General features: G+C 37.4%; 1 long non-coding RNA gene across 12 annotated transcripts; it reads right to left on the bottom strand.

Moving 5' to 3' along the window:
• Positions 1-1023: 1023 nt before the first annotated feature.
• LOC104824022 lies at positions 1024-10947 on the bottom strand. 12 transcript variants are annotated; one of them, XR_773395.1, is made up of 6 exons: positions 9983-10947; positions 8614-9615; positions 7688-7744; positions 7154-7270; positions 2041-3202; positions 1024-1923 (listed from the first exon to the last, which is right to left on the bottom strand). It is a non-coding gene; the product is annotated as an uncharacterized LOC104824022 (long non-coding RNA). The 12 variants fall into 12 exon arrangements; XR_773396.1 differs by having other exon boundaries at positions 8614-9254; positions 9553-10945; XR_773391.2 differs by having other exon boundaries at positions 8614-10392; positions 10499-10944.
• Between the last annotated feature and the right edge of the window lie 5491 nt (positions 10948-16438).

The following is a 16438-nucleotide window of genomic DNA, read 5'->3' as shown; positions in this document are numbered from 1 at the left end:
TAAACTCGCGCTTCTCTCGTATACAAATCACATGCATCGAAAAAGTATTTCGATCATGCTATTGGATCTTACCATACCAAATTATTTCTCTAAAACAAATAGTCCTTGAAAAGAGGAAAAAACGTTTTACCAAAACAAACAAATAGTCATTAATAGAAAAAAACGTATATATATACATCAAAATTTGTTTTTTTTTCCATCAAAAGAAATATTTTCATTTGTTTTTTTCTAAATAAATTATAATTATAGTCTATCAAACTCAAACAAAATTTTAAAAAGGGTAATCGACGGAAAATACCATAGTTTTTTCTATTCTCAGTCTACCTATATTTTTTTAGTTATAAAATACTTTTACAATTAGTTTATCCCAAAACAAATTATATATTTTTAAATTATTATCCAAAAAACTCTTACCATCAAATAATTACCACATTGACAAATAGAAATACTATGCGGTAGTGAAAAATTTTAACCTCTCTAAATTACCGTCACTTCATCACCAAGTAAGAATAAAATTAAAAATTAATAAATTAATAAAAAAATAAAAAATTAATAAAAAAATAAAAATAAAAAATTAAATAATAAAAATATACACATACATATACATATACACATACAAATATACATATATACATATACATAACATACATATACATATATGCATATATATACACATACATATACATACATATAAACACATATATATACACATCAATACATATATATACATACACTTATATATATGTATACATATACACACATATAAACATATAAAACACACATATATATATATCAATACATATATATACATACATATACATATATACACGCATATACATATGCATATATATACTCATATAGTCATATACACATACATATAAACACATATATATACATATAGCAATACATCTATATACATACACATATATATACATATACATACATACATATACATATATATACACACACACATATTATATATATATATATATATATATATATAATATGCATACACAACAACGATGAAAATCTGATAATCAAGTGCTCTACATATTTTTGAAGCTTTTAACATTGGGCAAAATTTATACATTTTCAATCTATAACAAGTTTTGCCTGACTTCTGAATCAGATTCAAGTAGGGTCCTCTTCTACTTTCTCTTACTGCTCAACAACAGATCATCCGAAGTATAAAACGGCAGCATGATCATAATCATAAAAAAAAGGATAAAACTTTCTCGAAAAGATAAAGGTAACACAAAAGAGAGTTACTAACAGGTTATTTGCTTCTAGAATCTGATGTTAATTCCTTGTTGAAAATCAGATTCTTGAAGTGAACTGAGGAAGAAGATAGTTCGGCTTGTCTTGAAATTTGAAGAGAAAAAAAGAGTACCTAGCTTAAGATATTGTTTCCCTCGGTAGATGTTTGCCCCTGTTGTGTTCTTTGCAACAAACTCAACCCCATGAAAACCTTAGGTTGAAGAAGCTAGCAGAACAGCAGCGATGAAAATGTAACAAGCAAGTGTTCTACGCGTTTCTCAATTTTTTAACACATTGCAAATAATATGCAAAATATATACATTTTATATCTATACTAAGATTTGTCAATTTCTAAATCAGATTCTTGGTTCCTAATCTGCATCCTGTTATAACTCAACCGCAAATCATTCGAAGTATAAAAAAAGCAGCATAATCATGATCTTTAAAGAAAGAGACCAAAACATTCTCTAAAAGGGAAAAATCCAATATAAGAGGGAGTTACTTACGGAGTATTTGTCTGTTGAACATCATATTCTACAAGCTAGCTTGGGAAGAAGACATATGCTGGCCTGGCTCTCCAAACACAATAACAAATTCAAGTTTGAAGAGAAGACATATGTTGGCCTCTGCAATTGTTGCCCTGATGTTTGTGGTCTCCCCTGTTGGCTTACAACTCAGCCACACACCATCCGAAGTATAAAATAAAATCAGCATGATCATGATATTTAAGAAGACCAAAACATTGTCGAAAAAGGAAAAATCCAATACAACAGAGTTACTTACAGGGTATTTCATATTTGTCTGATGAACATCATATTCGACAAGCTAGCTTAGGAAGAAGACATATGTTGGCCCGACTTTCCTAGCACAAGAAGAATATTAAGTTTGAAGAGAATCAACAACAACAACAACATCGCCTTAATCCCAAGTTTATTTGGGGTCGTCTGCATGAATTTTTCTTTTCCATTCATTCCAGTTTTGCGTCATATTCTCCGATATTTGAAATATATCCAAGTCATTTCTAATGACTCGATGTCTAGGCCTACCCCTTCCTCGTTTCTTCACTTTCATTCTTATACTCTCTAATTTTCTAACCAGAACATCTAGCGGTCTATGTTTTATGTGTCCAAACCACCTTAAACGTCTCTCACATAATTTCTCTTCTATGGTTATGACTCCTACTTTCTCTCTAATACTCTCATTTCGAATTCGGTCTATTCGTATGTTCCACATCCATCGCAACATCTTCATCTCGACCACACATATTTTGGACACATGTTGTCCTTTCGCCGCCCAACACTCATTACCATACATCAATGCAGGTCTTATGACATTACGATAGAATTTCTCTTTCAACCATATAAGAACTTTACGATCGCAAAGGAACCCCATGTCTTGTCTCCATTTCATCCATCCCACTTTTATCCTGTGACTAACATCTTCGTCACAACCTCCATCCTTTTGAAGGATTGAGCCAAAATATTTAAAATGTGTGTTTTGAGGTACTAATACTCCTTATAAGTTAACTCCTACATTACTAGAACGCCCCCCACTAAAATTGCAATGCATATACTCGGTCTTCGTCCCACTAAGCCTAAAACCCTTAGCCTCTAATGTACTCCTCCACAACTCTAATTGTTCATTTACTCCTTCTCTAGACTCATCTATTAACACGATGTCGTCTGCAAACATCATGTACCACGGTACTTCCTTTTGTATATCTTTAGTCAGCGGTTGCACCTTCATACATATCCTTCAATACTTGTATGTATCTCACGGATACTCCTCTCCGCTCTAACACCCACCATAAAACCTCTCATGGTACTCGATCATATGCTTTTACCAAGAGAGGTTTGAAGAGAAAAATAAAATAAAATTACTTAACTTTAGATAACGTTTTCCTCTGAAGATGTTGCCCTAATGTTTATTTTCCTCTGTTGTTTTCCTTGAAAAATATCAACTCCGTGGAAATATTAGTAGGAAGAAGCAACATCAATACAAGATTAGAACAACAACGAAGAAAATCTGAAAAGTAAGTGCTCTACACGTTTCTGAAGCTAACATAGGGCAAATAAAATGCAAAAAAATTTCAACTTTTAATCTATACAAAATTTTGCCAACTTCTAAATCAAATTCATGTAGGGTCCTCTTCTACCTTCCCATACCACTCAACAACAAATTATCCGAAATATAAAAAGCTAGCATGATCATAATCATAAAAAAAGGACTAAAACTTCCTCGAAAAAGGTAAAAACAACACAAAAGATTGATAGAGGCCGGGTTCGTTAACAACATGCCACGCATGTGATATGAGATTCATTGAATCTAATATTGTGGTGTTTCTCTAGTCGGTTATTTTGATGCCAGCTCATCATTTTGGACTAGGGTTAGAATATATAAACTACAGATATGAGAGGGGTTTTTCATGTTTTGGCTTTTGGTAAATGTCTGGGTTTTTTGGGGAGAGAAGGATACTCTCAATAATCAAACCGTTATCTTGTGTTGGGTTTTGATATCAATACGTAAGAATTACTTTGGTGTTCTTATCAAATTGGTATCAGAGCAGACTTCGATCCGGTTAAAAAAAAATGGAAGGCCATGTTCAAAGAATGGAATGTTTGGACAGAATGGAAGAAATGCTGAAGAAGATGTGTGCGATGATGGGAATCGAGGTTCCGATGGAGCAGACACCAAGCGACGCTGGCGAGCCTACTGTTTCGGTAGAGCCGGAATCGACGATAGTGAAGCACAAAGCAGAAGAGGAGAATCTGCAATCAGATTCAGCTATGAAGATCGATGCTGCAGAAATAAAATCAAGTTTCTCACCGATTGTTGATGATCCTGTCGCACCGGTGGCAGATTTGCAACCGGATCGTGCTAGTGAGTTGAAATCGACGACGACAGAGGTGACGGTCATGCAATCGCAGCGGAAAAGAAAGGTTTCGATGAAGAACAAAGTAAGAGTTGGGAATATCCAGCGACATCGGATGACACAAATTTCTAAGGATCATCATTTGCCACCGAAAAAACCTAGGGCGCTGGCTGTACTGGAAAAGAATCGATTGAAGCAATTGGTCGGTCAGGCTTCTTGGTATCTACAGAAGAAAGAGAAACCAGTATTTGACGAGGATAAGGTGAGCCGATTGATTTCTCGAGATGAAATTTTTTTTGAGTTTGGCGCAAAAAATCTGAATTTAGAGTTGAAATTGTTCGTCGATCGTTTGCCGAGCAACGATGACGCAGCAACAGTTCCGGTGACGGTGGAAAACAAACTAGAAGTAGAGATTCTACATCCGAAGTTGCAAAGGATACTGTCCGCCGAATCGCCGTTGGGAGATCGACAACAGAATTCGATGGGGCGGTTACCAAGTGTTTGTGAAAATGCTCAACTGAGGGAGATGGTGTTGCTCAGCGCTGGTGAGCCAGCGGTTTCGGTGGGGCTGGAATCAATGGTGGTGAAGGACAAAACAAAAGCAGAGGATCTGAAAATGGAGTTGAAAACGACACCGATCGGTAAATCTCCGATCGACAGCGATGTAGTCCTGAAGACTCGAGACATGGCCGAAGAACAATATACGGAGTCAAAACAGAGACAGATTACAACGGCTGTGGTTTCTGGCCATTTCACTGAATATGATTCAGATTTGAAAGATCCTGGTGGAGGTCAAAGGAAGCCGTTGAACGATGGTGATTTTGGAAGGAAGGCTCACTTGCCCAAGTCAGTCAAATTTGTGTTGACAGATATAGTCAGGCTATATCAGAGAAATTATAAGTATTTTAGTGACGAGGATGGAGAGAAGGAGCTATATGCGATGATGAAAACCAGAGATAAAGGTCCTAGACCTAATTCCGACTCGAACGCGATGGAGGACCAGGCAACCGAGAATCGTGATTCGAATGTTCTGCTCAGTAAGTCGCATCTCAATCACCCTTTAATTTCACCTGCAGCGACAGCGACCGGTAGTTCGAAGTCTAGTGTGGGTGTCGAGGAAATGTCGAATATCCAGAATCGATATGTGGGAACATGTGCATCCAAAGTTGTGGGATGGATCGCTTGTGCTGGACACCATTTTGAGTTGGGTGGGAGTTCTGATAGAGGAAGACATCGGTTGGTTTTGATGAGTGCTGGTGGAAAAGATTTGCAGGGGTTTAACTGGCAGATAAATAGAAAGTGTTTTCGTGATTGGGCTGATTTCAAAGCAAGATTGTTAGAGCATTTTGGGAATGTGAATGTTGGTTCAACAAGTGATATGCTACTCTCTTTGTGCCCAATTCAATCTCTGAATGAATATTTCCAGAATTTTGAAGAATTGTCTTCACAACGTGGTGGCAAGCCCAAATTGACTATGTGTATTGATCGAGATCAATATGCATTGTTACAAATGGGAGAAGCGAAGGAAAATCAGAAGAATAAAGCACATAAAGATTATGAGTGTGATCTGACCTGGAAGACACCGGCAAAGAAGAATTTGGGTTCTCAACACTTTAGGGAGCTTAAAACGATGGATTTCCTTGAAGATGCGATTCAGTTTTTAGATGACGTGGAGCCACTACATCAACTCCGTTCCGACATTGGTCACGTGCGGGATTCACAGACAGTGACTCACCGTAACTTTGTCATGTCTTACTATCAAATTCTTTGTCTAACGACGATGGAGAATACAGTGTTGGAAGAGGATAAGGTTAGTGAGTGGATTGGTCGAATTGAAACTTTCTTCAATACTAGTTCTGCCAAAATCAATGTCGGTGGGAAGATATATCAGGCTCGAAAAGTCAAATTTGTGGTGTCGGTTTATATAAGAGAAGCCAATGGATGGATGGTTAGACTCAGAGGTGCATATATGGAGTACTTCGATATGAGGGGGAATGTCATATTGGACAGATTGTTGACCCTGTTAGGTATCCTTATGATTGGACTCCAAGTCTGTCTTCACGGAATCGTTGTTGGAGCTACTGAACAGCACAGCAACATTGGCTCAACTTTGAGAAGGTTTAGCAGATTTGACAGGACAAAGTTTCGCCTAGATTCTAGAGGTATGATTGGGAAAGTATTGATGTTGTTCAATGAGCAGAAACAAAGGGGAAAGTGCCAGGATTGGGAGATTTTCCGACTTCTATTAAGTGGCGGTCTAGCTGAAATGCAATCAGGAAGGGGAATAAGAGAGGAAGAGTTGGCTCGTGTAGTGGAACATGATGCCATGGTTAACAAGGAGACTATAGTGTTGGAGAGTGGAACTTATTGGACTGCAACCGCACTTGTGGATGATTTAAAAATTCTGGTGCAAACGTGTTCGGGCCATCGTCTATGGCCGAGGAGGAAGATGGGTGCTAATGCAGCCTTCAGCCATCGGCTGAAATTTTATCGAAGTCATTTTGCCATTGTTAGCTTTAGCCAGTTTGTGGCTTCAAGGTTGCGTCTTCAGCTTGGGGACAAGCTGAATCTTTAGGGAGGGGGTATTGATAGAGGCCGGGTTCGTTAACAACATGCCACGCATGTGATATGAGATTCATTGAATCTAATATTGTGGTGTTTCTCTAGTCGGTTATTTTGATGCCAGCTCATCATTTTGGACTAGGGTTAGAATATATAAACTACAGATATGAGAGGGGTTTTTCATGTTTTGGCTTTTGGTAAATGTCTGGGTTTTTTGGGGAGAGAAGGATACTCTCAATAATCAAACCGTTATCTTGTGTTGGGTTTTGATATCAATACGTAAGAATTACTTTGGTGTTCTTATCAAAGATACACCTACTGACACGTTATTTGCTTCTAGATTCTGATGTTATTTGCTTGTTGAAAATCAGATTCTAGAAGCTAACTGAGGAAGAAGACGGGTCGGATTGTCTATCCTAACAAAATAAGAAATTGAATTTTGAAGAGAAAAAACAAAAGTACCTAACTTAAGATGTTGTCTCCCTCGGCGGATGTTGCCCACATGTTTGCTTTTGTCTTTCGCCCCTATCGTTTTCTTAGCAACAATCTCAACCCCATGAAAACATTTGGTGGATGAAGCTACAAATCAATAAAAGATCAGAAAAGCAGCGATGAAAATCTAACAAGCAAGTGTTCTACGCGTTTCTAAAGCTTTAACATGTGGAAAATAATATGCAAAATATATACATTTTCAACCAAGTTTTGCCATATTTTAAATCAGATTCTTGTTGGTTGTCCATCTACTTTCTGTTACAACTACACAACATATAATCCAAAGCATAAAAAGAAAGCAGCATGATCATGATTATTAAAGAAACAGACCAAAACATTCTCGAAAAGGGAAAAATCCAATACCAAGAGAGTTACTTACGGGTATTTATCTCTGTAGAAAATCATATTTTAAAAGCTAGCTTTCGAAGAAGACAGATATTGGCTTGACTCTCAAAACAAAATAAGAAATTCAATTTTGAAGAGGAAAAAAATAAATGTACCTACCTTAAGATATCGTCTCCTTCTGCGGATGTCGGTGTTTGCTGTCTTACCTGTTGTTTACTTTGCACAAATATCAACCGCGTGGAATCCATAGGACGAAGAAGCAAATGTCAATACAAGATTCCATAGGAGAAGAAGCAAACATCAGTACAAGAACATAACAAAAACGATGAAAAACTAATAACCAAGTGCTCTACATGTTTCTGAATCTTTTAACATTGGGTAAATAATATACAAAATTTATACGTTTTAAATCTAGATCAAGTTTTGCCTGACTTCTGAATCAGTTTCATGTAGGGTCCTCTTCTACCTTCTTTTACCGCTCAACAACCAATCTTCCGAAGTATAAAAAGGCAGCATGATCACAATCATGAATAAAAAAAGACAAACTTTCTTGATAAGGTTAAGGTAACACAGAAAGAGAGTTACTAACAGGTTATTTACTTCTAGAATATAATGTTAATTCCTTGTTCAATATCAGTTTCTAGAAGCTAACTGAGAAAGAAGGCAGTTCGACTTGTCTTGAATTTTGAAGAGAAAAAAAAGAACCTAGCTTAAGATATTGTCTTCCTCGGCCGATGTTAGCAACAAATTCAACCTCATGAAAACCTTAGGTGGAAGAAGCTACGCATAAATAAACGATCACAACAGCAGCAATGAAATATGCAAAATATATACATTTTCAATCTATACCAAGTTTTGTAAACATCTAAATCAGATTCTTGTTGGCTCCTCATCTACTTCCTGCTACAACTCAGCCACGTATAATCCGAATCATAAAATGCAGCATGATCATGATCATTAAAGAAACAGACCAAAACATTTTGGAAAAGGAAAAAATCCAATACACGAGGGAGTTACTTACATATGTTGGCTTGACTCCAAACAAAATAAGAAAATTAAATTTTGAAGAGAAAAAAGAGAAGTACCTAACTTCAGATATTGTCTCCCCCGTCAGATGTTGCCGCCCACGTGTTTGCTTTCGCCCCTTTTGTTTTCTTTGCCACAAACACAACCCAAGAAAACCTTAAGTGGAAGAAACTATCAGAATAGCAGCTATGAAAATCTAACAAGCAAGTTCTCTACCCTGAAGCTATAGGGCAAATAAAATGTAAAAATTTTTCAACTGTTAATCTACACAAAATTTTGTCGACTTCTAAATCAAATTCATGTGGGGTCCTCTTCTATCTTCCCATCAAATCACTCAACAACAGGTCATTCGAAATATAAAAAGCCAGCATGATCATAATCATAATAAAAGACTAAAACTTTCTCAAAAAAGGTAAAGACAACACAAAAGAGACACCTACTGACAGGTTATTTGCTTCTAGATTCTGATGTTATTTGCTTGTTGAAAATCAGATTCTAGGAGCTAACTGGGGAAGAAGACAGGTCGGATAGTCTATCCTAACAAAATAAGAAATTGAATTTTGAAGAGAAAAAACAGAAGTACATAACTTAAGATATTGTCTCCCTCGGCAGATGTGGCCCACATGTCTGCTTTCCTCTTTCGCCCCTTTTGTTTTCTTTGCAACAAACTCAACCTCATGAAAACATTAGGTGGAAGAAGCTACAAATCGATAAAAGATCATAAAAGCAGCGATGAAAATCTAACAAGCAAGTGTTCTACGCGTTTCTGAAGCTTTTAACACGTGGTAAATATATGCAAAATATATACATTTTCAATACGTACAAAGATTTGCCATTTTCTAAATCAGATTCTTGTTGGTTCGTCATCTACTTTCTGTTACAACTCAACTATTTATAATCTGAAGCATAAAAAAAAACAGCATGATCATGATCATTAAAGAAACAGACCGAAACGTTCTCAGAAAGGGAAAAATCCAATACACGAGAGAGGTACTTACAGGGTGTTTGCCTGTGGATCATCATATTCCAGAAGCTAACTGAGGAAGAAGAAGGCAGGTCTCCTAACAAAATAAGAAATTGAACTTTGAAGAGGAGGAAAAAGAAAAGTACCCAACTCCAGATATCATCTTCCTCTGCACATGTTACCCACATGTTTGCTAATCAACCCCATCAAACCGTAGGAGGAAGGGGCTACACACCAATACAAGATCAAAACAGTGATGAAAATCTAACAAGCAAGTGTTCTACGAGGTTCTGGAGCTTTTCAAAGAGGGCAAATAATATGCAAAACATATACACTCTACATTTAAGTAGTATTGCATTGGCAATAGAGACGAATTTGAGGAAATCATCGTAGTGTACCCTGACACGTTCTTGTTCCAGTCTATCAAGGCCACACTGTGAATCAAAAGGAAAGGAAAAGAGAACCTGATCAACAAGGAGCTTGTCATCGGGCATGGCAGCGGCGCCGCGGTCGAGGGGGGCGATGGCGTCAAAAAGGTCTTGATTGAGCGTCTCGGCCTCTTTTCGTCAGAATCGCCTGAAAGTAAAAGAGCCTGGAGTTTTCAGCCTCTCGCGGTCATCGTCGGTTCGGACACTGTGCTGTATCCTTGTCGGCACAGCAAACCCAGTGTCCCGCTTCGCGAATCTTTGATGCCCTGAAACAGGTGACGTGAGAATCTCGGTCTTGAAGCATGTGGGCAACGCCAGAGGCATCTGCGATTCTTCTGGATTAATGGAGCCGATTCGCCGGAAAAACTGCAATTCTTGATCGATCTTGGGCTCCGCTCCAATCTCGAAATTTGAATTTTGAAACCCAATGCCGTTTCTGATTATGACTGTAACTCTCTTTTTAAGATAAATAGAGAGGAAATGTTTACAGGCACTACTAATTTTCATTTATTATTTTACTGGATGATTTCATTTACCACGTCATCATAGTACCTCCAACTCCAACGGCTAGTTGATTTCGGCTCTTTCCCACGTCATCATATTTGCTCTGAAGCTTCGGACTTGGAGAAAGGGTTTGATGACGCAGGGATTTGGAGAAGCGGCATGCTCTTCTGTTGAACAGACGGAGCTCCGACCCATGTCGGTTTTCCCCGTCCGAAGTCTGTTTCGTAAAGACCGAACCGACAGGCGCTCGAGAAGATGTAGAAACCGTACTCCCCACTCGCGATCATGTCCCCTGCTTCTTTCTGGTGGTCGCGGATGACGTCCTAATAGCTTCTGCTTCAAGGAAATCAACACCCGAGTTGTTGCAATCGATGTTAACGTTCTCTTTAATGTCTCCGACAACGATTTCCTCGACTTCTGCATATTGAGAAAACGTGAAATGGATGAATTTATTTTTTATTACGATTTTTTATTAAAATATCATAAAATTTCATCCAATTCGACTTTAAGAAAAAATGAAGTGTCTTTGTATCAAAATCGATCCATGAGCGACTAATCAGGTTATCCCTTGAAAGTTTGGCAAATGAAGGAGGGAATGCCTATATATATAAGACAACGTGGGACAAAAAATATATAAGTCAATGTAATTTCATATATCTCATCATAGAGTTGTATCCTTGGAATGTGACCCAAGATTAATTTCTTCATAAATGTATTATGTTAGGTACTTAATTGTATCATATAGTTTGTATTTGCTTGAATGTAATCCAATGTTGACTTCTTATACAATCTATTAGGTTTTATGTATTTAATTTTGCTCGAATGTGATCCATGTTAAACCAAATGATCAACCTCGACAAGACCAAGCTCAGACTCAATCTCCGATCACTCACCAAGGTTTGGAACAAGCTCAAATATGCATCAATGATCACATGGACGAAATAGGACTGGACTATGGAGCAGAATGGTTCAGCCCATGGGTTATTGTACAATCTAAAAGCGTTATTTGGGATCTATGACTTCATGGTGATAATGTGGCAGAAATACGTGTAAAGTGTACTCAAAGTCTCGGTTAAATCCGTGGATAGAAAACTGATCATGTTTATGATCGGTAGATATCAGATTTCAACGGTTCAAGTTGAAGATATCGGAAATATATCGAACATGGTGTTTTGGACATAAAGAGAAAACTTTATGTTGTCTTATGTCTTGTTGGTTGAAAAACCGACGATAGATCTTTTTTCGATTACGATTGTATAGACGTTTTTCGTTTGAAAAATGAAAATATATTATAGTTTGGTCTAAACTATAATGTTGAAGACATTCGGAAAAAGAAAGTTTTTGTTTCTATAAGTTAATCGCAAAGAATAAGATCTTTGGAAATGGTATGTATATATTGTACAATGATGAAAAGACATACATATTAAATCATAGCTATGTGAAAAAATGTTTGTATATCGGTCATTTTGTGCAAAGGAAAAGGTTGACGGAATATGTCAATATTATGTTGCACAAAATAGTTTAGGGATGGAAATAAAACCTTATTGTTGATTACAAATAAAAGGATCTCTACTCAACATCTAATACAATGTTAGAGTTTGAGTTCAAAGAGTTAAACCTTTTATCTTGTGATTGAAAGCACGCAAATAAAAATCATCCCAAGGTCGGTGCTTTGAATTGCAACGTAAAGGAGGCTGGAGGTTTTCCTTAATAGATCTTTTGAAAAAGTGTCGAGTTGCACGACATGATTTTTGTTAAAAGATCTACCTATATGAATGCGAAGTTTGGCCGCTAAGAAAATGCTTTAAGGTTTGGCGTTTATGCATTCATGAAGGGGATATGGACATATGGCCATATAAAAGTGTCAAGGTAAACAGAAACTTGTATTAATTTTGTGTGTGTTATGTACTCGGTAGCTCAACAGAATTACGTGGGTTCAATCGTTTTTGACACCTATGGAATTCGAGTTATTGAAGTATATTTCACTACGTAGAAGTTCAATCGTTACGACACTTTCACTTATGCACAAAATTGGAAACTGTTTGAAAAACACTTGGTTGTTTCAATCATTTGTTGTTTACTCTAAAATAGTGGAGGATTGTTGGTATTTTAGAGTAAACGGTTGATTGGTTTGAATCTCTCCAAAGGATTCATGTTTCACATGTATTACAAGTATGGTGGAGGAGCGAAATGTTTGTAAAAGACGTGTCATGAATTGGCTAAGTTATTAAGGATTTGTCAGAAAAGTTTACGTTCGGTTTTGAATGTGAAAGGTGATCTCAGAAAAAATGGGATGGCAGCTCGAAAACATGGGCGGACAGCCTGTTTTTTCTGAGCAGTTTGAATGAGCGAAAAATCGCGACCGTTCGAGAAAAACTTCCGATTTCTTTGCACCTTTCGACTTTTGGAGTGTTTATAAAGACACCTGGACATCCTAACATGATATAGAATAGATATATGATATCTAATTCATTGTTTGAGAGTTTGAGTGTTCTTGCGGATAGTTTTTTTGCATAAAAACTATCCCAAGGGTCTTTTTATTTTTGGTTAAACAAGGTTCTGTTTGATGATTGTCGGAAGGGTAAACCGAAATCATTGTCGCTTCATTGTATCTCAAAAGTGTATTCCTGTAATCCCATTTACCGGGTAGGGATGAAATAACGCTTTTGGAAAGTATATCACGTCTTGAAGTCATATCCGGTTTCCTACTATTTCATACGTGTTTTGATAGGTTGAAGACAAGATTATCAGATCAGATTGAAGTCGTCATCTTATCGGGTACGTATGAGTGTTTGTTATTTATTTAAATTCCTACAATCACGTGCATCATGAATCCCATGAGATAATAAACCAATCAACCGTTTACTCTAAAATACCAACAGTTGGAGGATTGAACAATCAAAGGAGAGGGAAAAGGCAACAAGATATCTGGACTTTATTTTTATTATGTATTGCCTAATTGAATGATATACTTTCTATATTTTCATATCATTGTATCTTCTATAGGGCCCTTTATAGGGTTGAATAATTTGTCGGCAATAGACACGTACAGGAGAAACAATCTCCGATGAGTATTTTATATCTCTGCTTCTAATCTCCATTGTTAAAATTCAACAACCCACTCTCAAATTCTTTCAATCCACTATTGATTTCTTCATTTAAAATGTATTAGGTTAGATACTGAAATTTGTCATATAGTTTGTATGTTTTGAATGCTATCCATGTTAAGTATTTAATTGTTTCTTAAAGTTGTATTGTCTGAATGTAAACGAATACATACATATAAACACATATACTCACACAAACAAAAGAAATATTTCCATTTGTTTTTTCTAAGAAAATTATAATTATAGTCTACCAAACTCACACAAAATTTATATAAAAAAAGAAGCATGAGGATATCTGTCGTGATTGGTGTGTGTGTTTTTCTATGCATATTGAAGAGTGGTAAATGGAAATATTTCTTATTATCTTTATACTTATTATTCGGATACCAACCCGAATCCTAACTCGATTTTCGGGTTTTAAACATATTAAACCTGATTGATTTTTAAATCGTTACAAGGTAGGTACCCGATTTTCGGATATCCAACCCTTTGATCGGGATGGGTACTTGAAACTTAGGTTTTCTATCTATCTATTTTGTATTTCTAATTATTGACCGAAGTCTAAATGTAATACACCAACACGAGTTCTTTCAGCATGTTTTGTCCTCACTCGCATACATACCGAGAATCATTTCCCAATAGATCATCCATCATTATATTGCTCCACAACGAACACGCTTAATTTTGGAGTTATCTCAGGATAGACAAGCGAAAAGGTACATACAACTTATTGTTATGAATAGCTCAATTAATTTTTTTAAATTATTTTAGACCGTATAGTCTCATACATAGACATCTCTCGGATCTCTCTCATTCTAGTACATTCAATTTATTCATATATACCTTAGTGGTACTCGGAGAGCCGCTTCTTGTCCGTGCCACTTGCATCGACGATCACTCCTAATCCTCATCAAAGCTCGGTATATCATAGATCCACCAACTTCCACCAGTTTCATCCTCGATCCACACCATATTAGAATAGTACCAGTTCTGATTCCATTTGTAACGCCCCGAGATCACTACTGTAATACCCCGAATCCCAAAACAAATATTTAATTATTTTAAAGAATAAATAATTAAATAAATGAACACGAATAATAAGTCCGAGAGACATATGGGATCAAAAACGTTCAAAAAGACCTAAAAATGAATAAAAGAGAAGCCGAACTAAAAATCAGGCCAAAACAAGTCAAAATGGACGAACAATCGCACGAAAACACATTTTCAGGACTCCGGACCGACCGGACCAGAAAAACGAAGAAAACGAACAAAATATGTGCCTGGACCGACTGGTCTGGGCTTGGCGGCAGGAAAACTTGTCGAGCTGGCACCTTTCGACCGCGATTATTGAGCGATAACTCATCCCCACACGCCACTGCCCGCTGCTCCCGTAAAGTACACGGCATGGACTGGCCCTCAGGCTCGTGTTTTGGTTGACTCGGGCTCTGAAAACGCTGATAAATCGGATCAAACAGAGGAAGAAAATCATTTTCGACTGAAAAAATCTGATTTTCGAAAAGGGAGAAAGAGAGAGAGATTGAGGACGAATTGAGGCAAGGGAAACTCGAGAAACCGAAGAAGGACATCCCAAGGAGGTTCCTGGGAAGTTTCAGAGGGTAAGAAGACCTGTAGAACTCACACAAGCTCGGACAAGATCACAACTTGCAGAAATCCGAGGTGAATGGTTTTGCATTGAGTTTGTGAGATTCAATTCTCATGTTTAATGGTGTAGATTAGTGTTTCTGCAAGGATTTAGGGTCTAGGGATGTTTAATAATGAGTGGGTAACATTCGGGATCAAAATCGGATAAAAAATTGGTCAAAAAATGGTGAAAATCGGACTGGATCTCGCGGGGAAGACGAAGTCCAGGACCTGGACAGGTCGGTCTGGGCACGGACAGAACGAGCAGTCGAAAATTAAGCTGGACCGACCGATCCACACTCAGACCGATCGATCCCGAAGAAATATTAAACTATGAATCGAACCAGGCGAACCAAGAAGGAAAAATAAACCGAAAAAGATGTAGACCGGTCGGTCCACCTCAAGACCGACTGGTCCAGACGAAAACAAAACTTCTAAAAAGGCTAGACTGGCTGCAACTCCGACTATATGTCGAAATAGTTTGAGATGAGACCTAAGGAAACGGAAAGATTAATGGATCGAACGGTCCAATAAACGGATCGATCGGTCTGACCCAAAATCAACCGAGAATACAAAAAGGAAACGAACCCCGTACTAACTAGAATACGATGTTAAGTTAAAGCTGAATGTAAACAATACACTAAGTGGATTAAACTAAAGTAGAAAATGGGTAAATGCTGATATAGAGGAAATGAACTTCAAACCGATGTGAATATGAGAATAGGAAATAAATGACTGTGGATATGCTTGTGATTGAATGGTTGATGGACCCCGTACTTAGTACCGGTTGACAACGTGGTGTCAGTTCTAGTACGGGGGGGGGGGCATGGAAAAGGCATCTAGTACCGGTTGACGAATTGAATCAGTACTAGAGCGTTATGGAATCGTAGGCATTTCTCTAATAGTACCGGTTGAAGAACTTGGAGTCAATACTATTATAGAAATATGTGGTGAGACTAGTATCGGTTGACGATGTGGAGTCATTACTAGTGTTTTTGTGTGGACACTCCTATACCAGTACCGGTTGTTGACGTGGAGTCAGTACTGTTATAGGAAAGTGTAGTGAAGCCAGTACCGGTTGACGACGTGGAGTCAGTACTGGTGGATCTGTGTGGTCGCCTCTGTAATAGTATCGGTTGACGACGTGGAGTCAGTACTATTACAGAGGAGCAAAGTGGAATCCAATACCGGTAGACGATGTTGAGTCAATACTGAATGATACCAACGGAAATGATGCACG

Source organism: Tarenaya hassleriana, unplaced genomic scaffold, assembly GCF_000463585.1.
Source record: "Tarenaya hassleriana unplaced genomic scaffold, ASM46358v1 Cleome1, whole genome shotgun sequence".
Lineage (NCBI taxonomy): Eukaryota > Viridiplantae > Streptophyta > Magnoliopsida > Brassicales > Cleomaceae > Tarenaya > Tarenaya hassleriana.
The sequence above is the reverse complement of the archived record's forward strand: the minus strand, read 5'-3'. Positions and strand labels throughout refer to the sequence as shown.